This window comes from Sander vitreus, chromosome 7, assembly GCF_031162955.1.
Source record: "Sander vitreus isolate 19-12246 chromosome 7, sanVit1, whole genome shotgun sequence".
In the NCBI taxonomy this organism is placed as follows: Eukaryota; Metazoa; Chordata; class Actinopteri; order Perciformes; family Percidae; genus Sander; species Sander vitreus.
The window spans coordinates 1,485,274-1,491,786 of NC_135861.1; the positions used below are offsets into that span (position 1 = coordinate 1,485,274).

The 6,513-nt window shown below is 57.0% G+C and overlaps 1 protein-coding gene across 2 annotated transcripts in view; it reads left to right on the plus strand.

Moving 5' to 3' along the window:
* Positions 1-508, plus strand: part of abcd1 (ATP-binding cassette, sub-family D (ALD), member 1) — a 23,003-nt gene extending 22,495 nt beyond the window's left edge. For both annotated transcript variants that reach the window (XM_078254131.1, XM_078254132.1), the window contains exon 17: positions 1-508. This exon is cut by the window's left edge and continues 784 nt beyond it. The gene's annotated coding sequence lies outside the window, so the exon portion shown is untranslated.
* The last annotated feature ends 6,005 nt before the right edge of the window (positions 509-6,513 follow it).

A 6,513-nucleotide genomic window follows, 5' to 3' on the forward strand; every position in this document is an offset into this window, starting at 1 on the left:
CGTGTCAGCTGCGTGGTGGCGTGAGCGTTGCAGCTGCGTGGCGGCGTGAGCGTTGCAGCTGCGTGGCGTGAGCGTGTCAGCTGGGTGGTGGCGTGAGCGTTGCAGCTGCGTGGCGTGAGCGTGTCAGCTGGGTGGCGTGAGCGTGTCAGCTGGGTGGCGTGAGCGTGTCAGCTGGGTGGCGTGAGCGTGTCCGCTGGGTGGCGTGAGCGTGTCAGCTGGGTGGCGTGAGCGTGTCAGCTGCGTGGCGTGAGCGTGTCCGCTGGGTGGCGTGAGCGTGGCAGCTGCGTGGCGTGAGCGTGTCAGCTGGGTGGCGTGAGCGTTGCAGCTGGGTGGCGTGAGCGTGTCAGCTGGGTGGCGTGAGCGTGTCAGCTGCGTGGCGTGAGCGTTGCAGCTGCGTGGCGTGAGCGTGTGCAGCTGCGTGGCGTGAGCGTGTCAGCTGCGTGGCGTGAGCGTGTCAGCTGGGTGGCGTGAGCGTTGCCGCTGCGTGGCGTGAGCGTGTCAGCTGCGTGGCGTGGCGTGTCAGCTGGGTGGCGTGGCGTTGCAGCTGCGTGGCGTGGCGTGTCAGCTGCGTGGCGTGGCGTGCGCTGCGTGGCGTGGCGTGTCAGCTGCGTGGCGTGGCGTGTCAGCTGCGTGGCGTGGCGTGTCGCTGCGTGGCGTGGCGTGTCAGCTGCGTGGCGTGGCGTGTCAGCTGCGTGGCGTGGCGTGTCAGCTGCGTGGCGTGGCGTGTCAGCTGCGTGGCGTGGCGTGTCAGCTGCGTGGCGTGGCGTGTCAGCTGCGTGGCGTGGCGTGTCAGCTGCGTGGCGTGGCGTGTCAGCTGCGTGGCGTGGCGTGTCAGCTGGGTGGCGTGGCGTGTCAGCTGCGTGGCGTGGCGTGTCAGCTGGGTGGCGTGGCGTGTCAGCTGCGTGGCGTGGCGTGTCAGCTGCGTGGCGTGGCGTGTCAGCTGCGTGGCGTGGCGTGTCAGCTGCGTGGCGTGGCGTGTCAGCGTGGCGTGCAGCTGCGTGGCGTGGCGTGTCAGCTGCGTGGCGTGGCGTGTCAGCTGGGTGGCGTGGCGTGTGCAGCTGCGTGGCGTGGCGTGTCAGCTGCGTGGCGTGAGCGTGTCAGCTGCGTGGCGTGGCGTGTCAGCTGCGTGGCGTGGCGTGTCAGCTGCGTGGCGTGGCGTGATGCGTGGCGTGTCAGCTGGGTGGCGTGGCGTGTCAGCTGCGTGGTGGCGTGGCGTGTGCAGCTGCGTGGCGTGGCGTGTCAGCTGGGTGGCGTGGCGTGTGCAGCTGCGTGGCGTGGCGTGTCAGCTGGGTGGCGTGGCGTGTCCGCTGCGTGGCGTGAGCGTGTCAGCTGCGTGGCGTGGCGTGTCAGCTGCGTGGCGTGGCGTGTCAGCTGGGTGGCGTGAGCGTGTCAGCTGGGTGGCGTGGCGTGTCAGCTGCGTGGCGTGAGCGTGTCAGCTGGGTGGCGTGGCGTGTCAGCTGCGTGGCGTGGCGTGTCAGCTGGGTGGCGTGGCGTGTCAGCTGCGTGGCGTGGCGTGTCAGCTGGGTGGCGTGGCGTGTCAGCTGCGTGGCGTGGCGTGTCAGCTGCGTGGCGTGGCGTGTCAGCTGCGTGGCGTGGCGTGTGCAGCTGCGTGGCGTGGCGTGTCAGCTGGGTGGCGTGGCGTTGTCAGCTGCGTGGCGTGAGCGTGTCAGCTGCGTGGCGTGAGCGTGTCAGCTGGGTGGCGTGGCGTGTCAGCTGCGTGGCGTGAGCGTGTCAGCTGCGTGGCGTGGCGTGTCAGCTGCGTGGCGTGGCGTGTCAGCTGCGTGGCGTGGCGTGTCAGCTGGGTGGCGTGGCGTGTCAGCTGGGTGGCGTGGCGTGTCAGCTGCGTGGCGTGGCGTGTCAGCTGCGTGGCGTGGCGTGTCAGCTGCGTGGCGTGAGCGTGTCAGCTGCGTGGCGTGGCGTGTCAGCTGGGTGGCGTGGCGTGTCAGCTGGGTGGCGTGGCGTGTCAGCTGGGTGGCGTGAGCGTGTCAGCTGCGTGGCGTGGCGTGTCAGCTGCGTGGCGTGGCGTGTCAGCTGCGTGGCGTGGCGTGTCAGCTGGGTGGCGTGGCGTGTCAGCTGCGTGGCGTGGCGTGTCAGCTGGGTGGCGTGGCGTGTCAGCTGCGTGGCGTGGCGTGTCAGCTGCGTGGCGTGGCGTGTCAGCTGCGTGGCGTGGCGTGTCAGCTGGGTGGCGTGAGCGTGTCAGCTGCGTGGCGTGGCGTGTCAGCTGGGTGGCGTGGCGTGTCAGCTGCGTGGCGTGGCGTGTCAGCTGCGTGGCGTGGCGTGTCCGCTGCGTGGCGTGAGCGTGTCAGCTGGGTGGCGTGGCGTGTGCAGCTGGGTGGCGTGGCGTGTCAGCTGCGTGGTGGCGTGAGCGTGTCAGCTGCGTGGTGGCGTGGCGTGTCAGCTGCGTGGCGTGAGCGTGTCAGCTGGGTGGCGTGGCGTGTGCAGCTGCGTGGCGTGAGCGTGTCAGCTGCGTGGCGTGAGCGTGTCAGCTGGGTGGCGTGAGCGTGTGCAGCTGGGTGGCGTGAGCGTGTCAGCTGGGTGGCGTGAGCGTGTCAGCTGGGTGGCGTGAGCGTGTCAGCTGGGTGGCGTGAGCGTGTCAGCTGGGTGGCGTGAGCGTGTCAGCTGCGTGGCGTGGCGTGTCAGCTGGGTGGCGTGAGCGTGTCAGCTGCGTGGCGTGAGCGTGTCAGCTGCGTGGCGTGGCGTGTCAGCTGGGTGGCGTGAGCGTGTCCGCTGCGTGGCGTGGCGTGTCAGCTGGGTGGCGTGAGCGTGTCCGCTGCGTGGCGTGAGCGTGTCAGCTGCGTGAGCGTGTCCGCTGCGTGGCGTGAGCGTGTCCGCTGCGTGGCGTGAGCGTGTCAGCTGCGTGGCGTGTGCGTGTCAGCTGGGTGGCGTGAGCGTGTCAGCTGGGTGGCGTGAGCGTGTCAGCTGCGTGAGCGTGTCAGCTGCGTGGCGTGAGCGTGTCAGCTGCGTGGCGTGAGCGTGTCCGCTGGGTGGCGTGAGCATTTCCGCTGCGTGGCGTGAGCGTGTCAGCTGCGTGAGCGTGTCCGCTGCGTGGCGTGAGCATTTCCGCTGCGTGGCGTGAGCGTGTCAGCTGGGTGGCGTGAGCGTGTCAGCTGGGTGGCGTGGCGTGTCCGCTGCGTGGCGTGAGCGTGTCAGCTGCGTGGCGTGAGCGTGTCAGCTGGGTGGCGTGAGCGTGTCCGCTGGGTGGCGTGAGCATTTCCGCTGCGTGGCGTGAGCGTGTCAGCTGCGTGAGCGTGTCAGCTGCGTGAGCGTGTCAGCTGCGTGGCGTGAGCGTGTCAGCTGCGTGAGCGTGTCAGCTGCGTGGCGTGAGCGTGTCCGCTGCGTGGCGTGAGCGTGTCAGCTGCGTGGCGTGAGCGTGAGCGTTGCAGCTGCGTGGCGTGAGCGTTTTTATTTCTGCTCCCATGTTAACCGGTTAGAGCGTGCACGCTGGCTGCGTGACACGCACAAGCTGTGCCGAAAACACGTGCATGCTAGAAATAGGACGACGCATATTTTTCACGCGACACGCAAGCGTGTTGGAAGCGTTTCCAGGCAACATAGAATAGGAAAAGATGTTTAAATGTCATTTAGACACAAATACATTTAATAAATGACATGTTGATGGTTGAAAGTCTCGAGGTTTTGATATAAATGTCATTTAAAAAAATAATAATAATAAATAATTATCGATTTTCTAACATTGCGCCAGCTGTCAATACAGAAGGAAATATTCCGGAGTCTATGTTGCCGTCAGTCCTGCCGACGTTGTCTTTGCTGTAATCAGATCAGTATATATTTATGTTTATGTTTATGGGAAACATACATGTGTCCAGACGAGGCTAACAGCAGCAGCAGCAGCAGCAGCAGCAGCAGCAGTCAGACACGTTTCTGGTGTGTAAAGACGTAGAAAACGCCACGCAGCTGACACGCCACGCTCACGCCACGCAGGCAGCGTGCAGGAGGCCTTATGGAAACAAACAACGAAGGTAAAGCATGTGAGCTCAGACGGGACTCCATGGTGCGTTCATGTGAACCTCGTTAAACTAACGGTGCATTCAGTTGAATTCAGTTGCACCTCGTAAACTCTGGTAACCCAAACTGTCGATGCAGAGTAACCTTCTGCCATCCAGTGGCTCGTTCGCCGTCCCTGCTAAACGTTTTTTTTTTTTTTATTGAATGGAATTGTGGATTTGGAGAACGGTGACACCCCAAATCATCGATAGGGAGTTTGTTTTAATATATGATGTTAATGTCACTAATTAAAATAAATACATTTTTAGATCGACAGATTTATTTTTCTAACAGCAGATAAATATCAATATATATTTATTGTAGTTAATGTGTAGAATAAATAACACAGGCCTGATCTCCTTATTGATACGCGTTCATCGATCAGAATAGAGAGGCGAAGTCCCGCCCCTTCCGGTGGACCACCATGGGAACTTATTTCGGGAAAAATATGTCCGGTAGTGAACGAGGAGAAACAAATAATTATTTGTGAGCCGTGAATCACACACATTTAATTAACAATTAATTCTGGTCAATGTTTGCTCCTAATCCTTATTGAACAGTAATAATCATTTACGGTGATTTAAATGTTTATATTTCTACGAGTGGCAGTTCTCCGTTGTGATTGGTCGGCAGTGAACAGACATTAGAACTGAACACTGCGACTCAGGTGGCCTACACTCAGTACTGTACCTGAACGCATCCTGATGGTTTACAGAATCCTTTTTATTTTGATGCATTTTTAGGCCTTTATTTCCACAGGACAGATGAAGACCTGAGAGGGGAGAGAGAAGGAATGACGTGCAGCAAAGGGCCGCAGGTCGGAGTCAAACCTGCGGCCGCTGGGTCGAGGAGTAAACCTCTATATATTAGGTGCGCCCGCTCTACCAACTGAGCTAACCCGGCCACTACGCTGAAGATTTTTTAAGACTAATATTATATTTCATAAGAGTCTAACATTTTAGACCGATTTTCATGGTTACAGTGCAAAACAGGATGTTTGTATTACGTCTGACGGAAAGATTATTATTTTATATAATTATTATGATCAGTCAGTTTGTTTTCAGCCGATCAATTGTTAAAATAAATCTGCTGCTGGAGAGCTTGAATCAAAATGTTTATGTTTGATGATGAAGATGCTGTGTGAAGATGAAGCAGAGTTTATTTTATTAATAATTATAAAAGAGTTTGAATGTTTTATATATTTTCATGAAAACATTATGAACCCACGCTAAAGTTACTAAAAAGAGGAATAAATAATAAATCTTTAGGAAATTGATCTTAATGCCTTAATTAAAAAATGAGGAAAAATCCAACCTTTAAGGACACCAAGTATCTTTGTGGATGAATAATGTATCGTAAATAAATAAATGTTCTTCCTTAAAATACAGGGGGCATAAGTCAGTTCACCCCTATGTTAGATTCCCATAGAGGCAGGCAGACTTTTATTTTGAAAGGTCAGTTATTTCATGGATCCAGGATACTATGATCCTGATAAAGTTCCCTTGGTCCCCACATCATCACATACCCTTCACCATACCCCCCCCATCATCACATACCCTTCACCATACCCCCCCATCATCACATACCCTTCACCATACCCCCACATCATCACATACCCTTCACCATACCCCCTCATCATCACATACCCTTCACCATACCCCCCACATCATCACATACCCTTCACCATACCCCCCACATCATCACATACCCTTCACCATACCCCCACATCATCACATACCCTTCACCATACCCCCCCATCATCACATACCCTTCACCATACCCCCACATCATCACATACCCTTCACCATACCCCCCATCATCATCACCATACCCATCACATCTACCCCACCCCCCCATCATCACATACCCTTCACCATACCCCCCCCACATCATCACATACCCTTCACCATACCTAGAGATTAACATGGGGTACTTTCCATAAGATCATCTCTCAATGCAAATCAAACCAGCTATTAGGCTAACTGAAATACAACCATGTCAATCTCTAGGTATGGTGAAGGGGATGTGATGATGGGGGGGTATGGTGAAGGGGATGTGATGATGGGGGGGTATGGTGAAGGGTATGTGATGATGGGGGGGTATGGTGAAGGGTATGTGATGATGTGGGGGTATGGTGAAGGGGTATGTGATGATGTGGGGGTATGGTGAAGGGTATGTGATGATGTGGGGGGTATGGTGAAGGGTATGTGATGATGGTGGGGGTATGATGATGGGGGTATGGTGAAGGGTATGTGATGATGGGGGGGTATGGTGAAGGGTATGTGATGATGTGGGGGGTATGGTGAAGGGTATGTGATGATGAGGGGGTATGGTGAAGGGTATGTGATGATGGGGTGTATGGTGAAGGGTATGTGATGATGGGGGGGTATGGTGAAGGGTATGTGATGATGGGGGGGTATGGTGAAGGGTATGTGATGATATGGGGGTATGGTGAAGGGTATGTGATGATGGGGGGACCAAGGGCTCTTTATCAGGATCATAGTATCC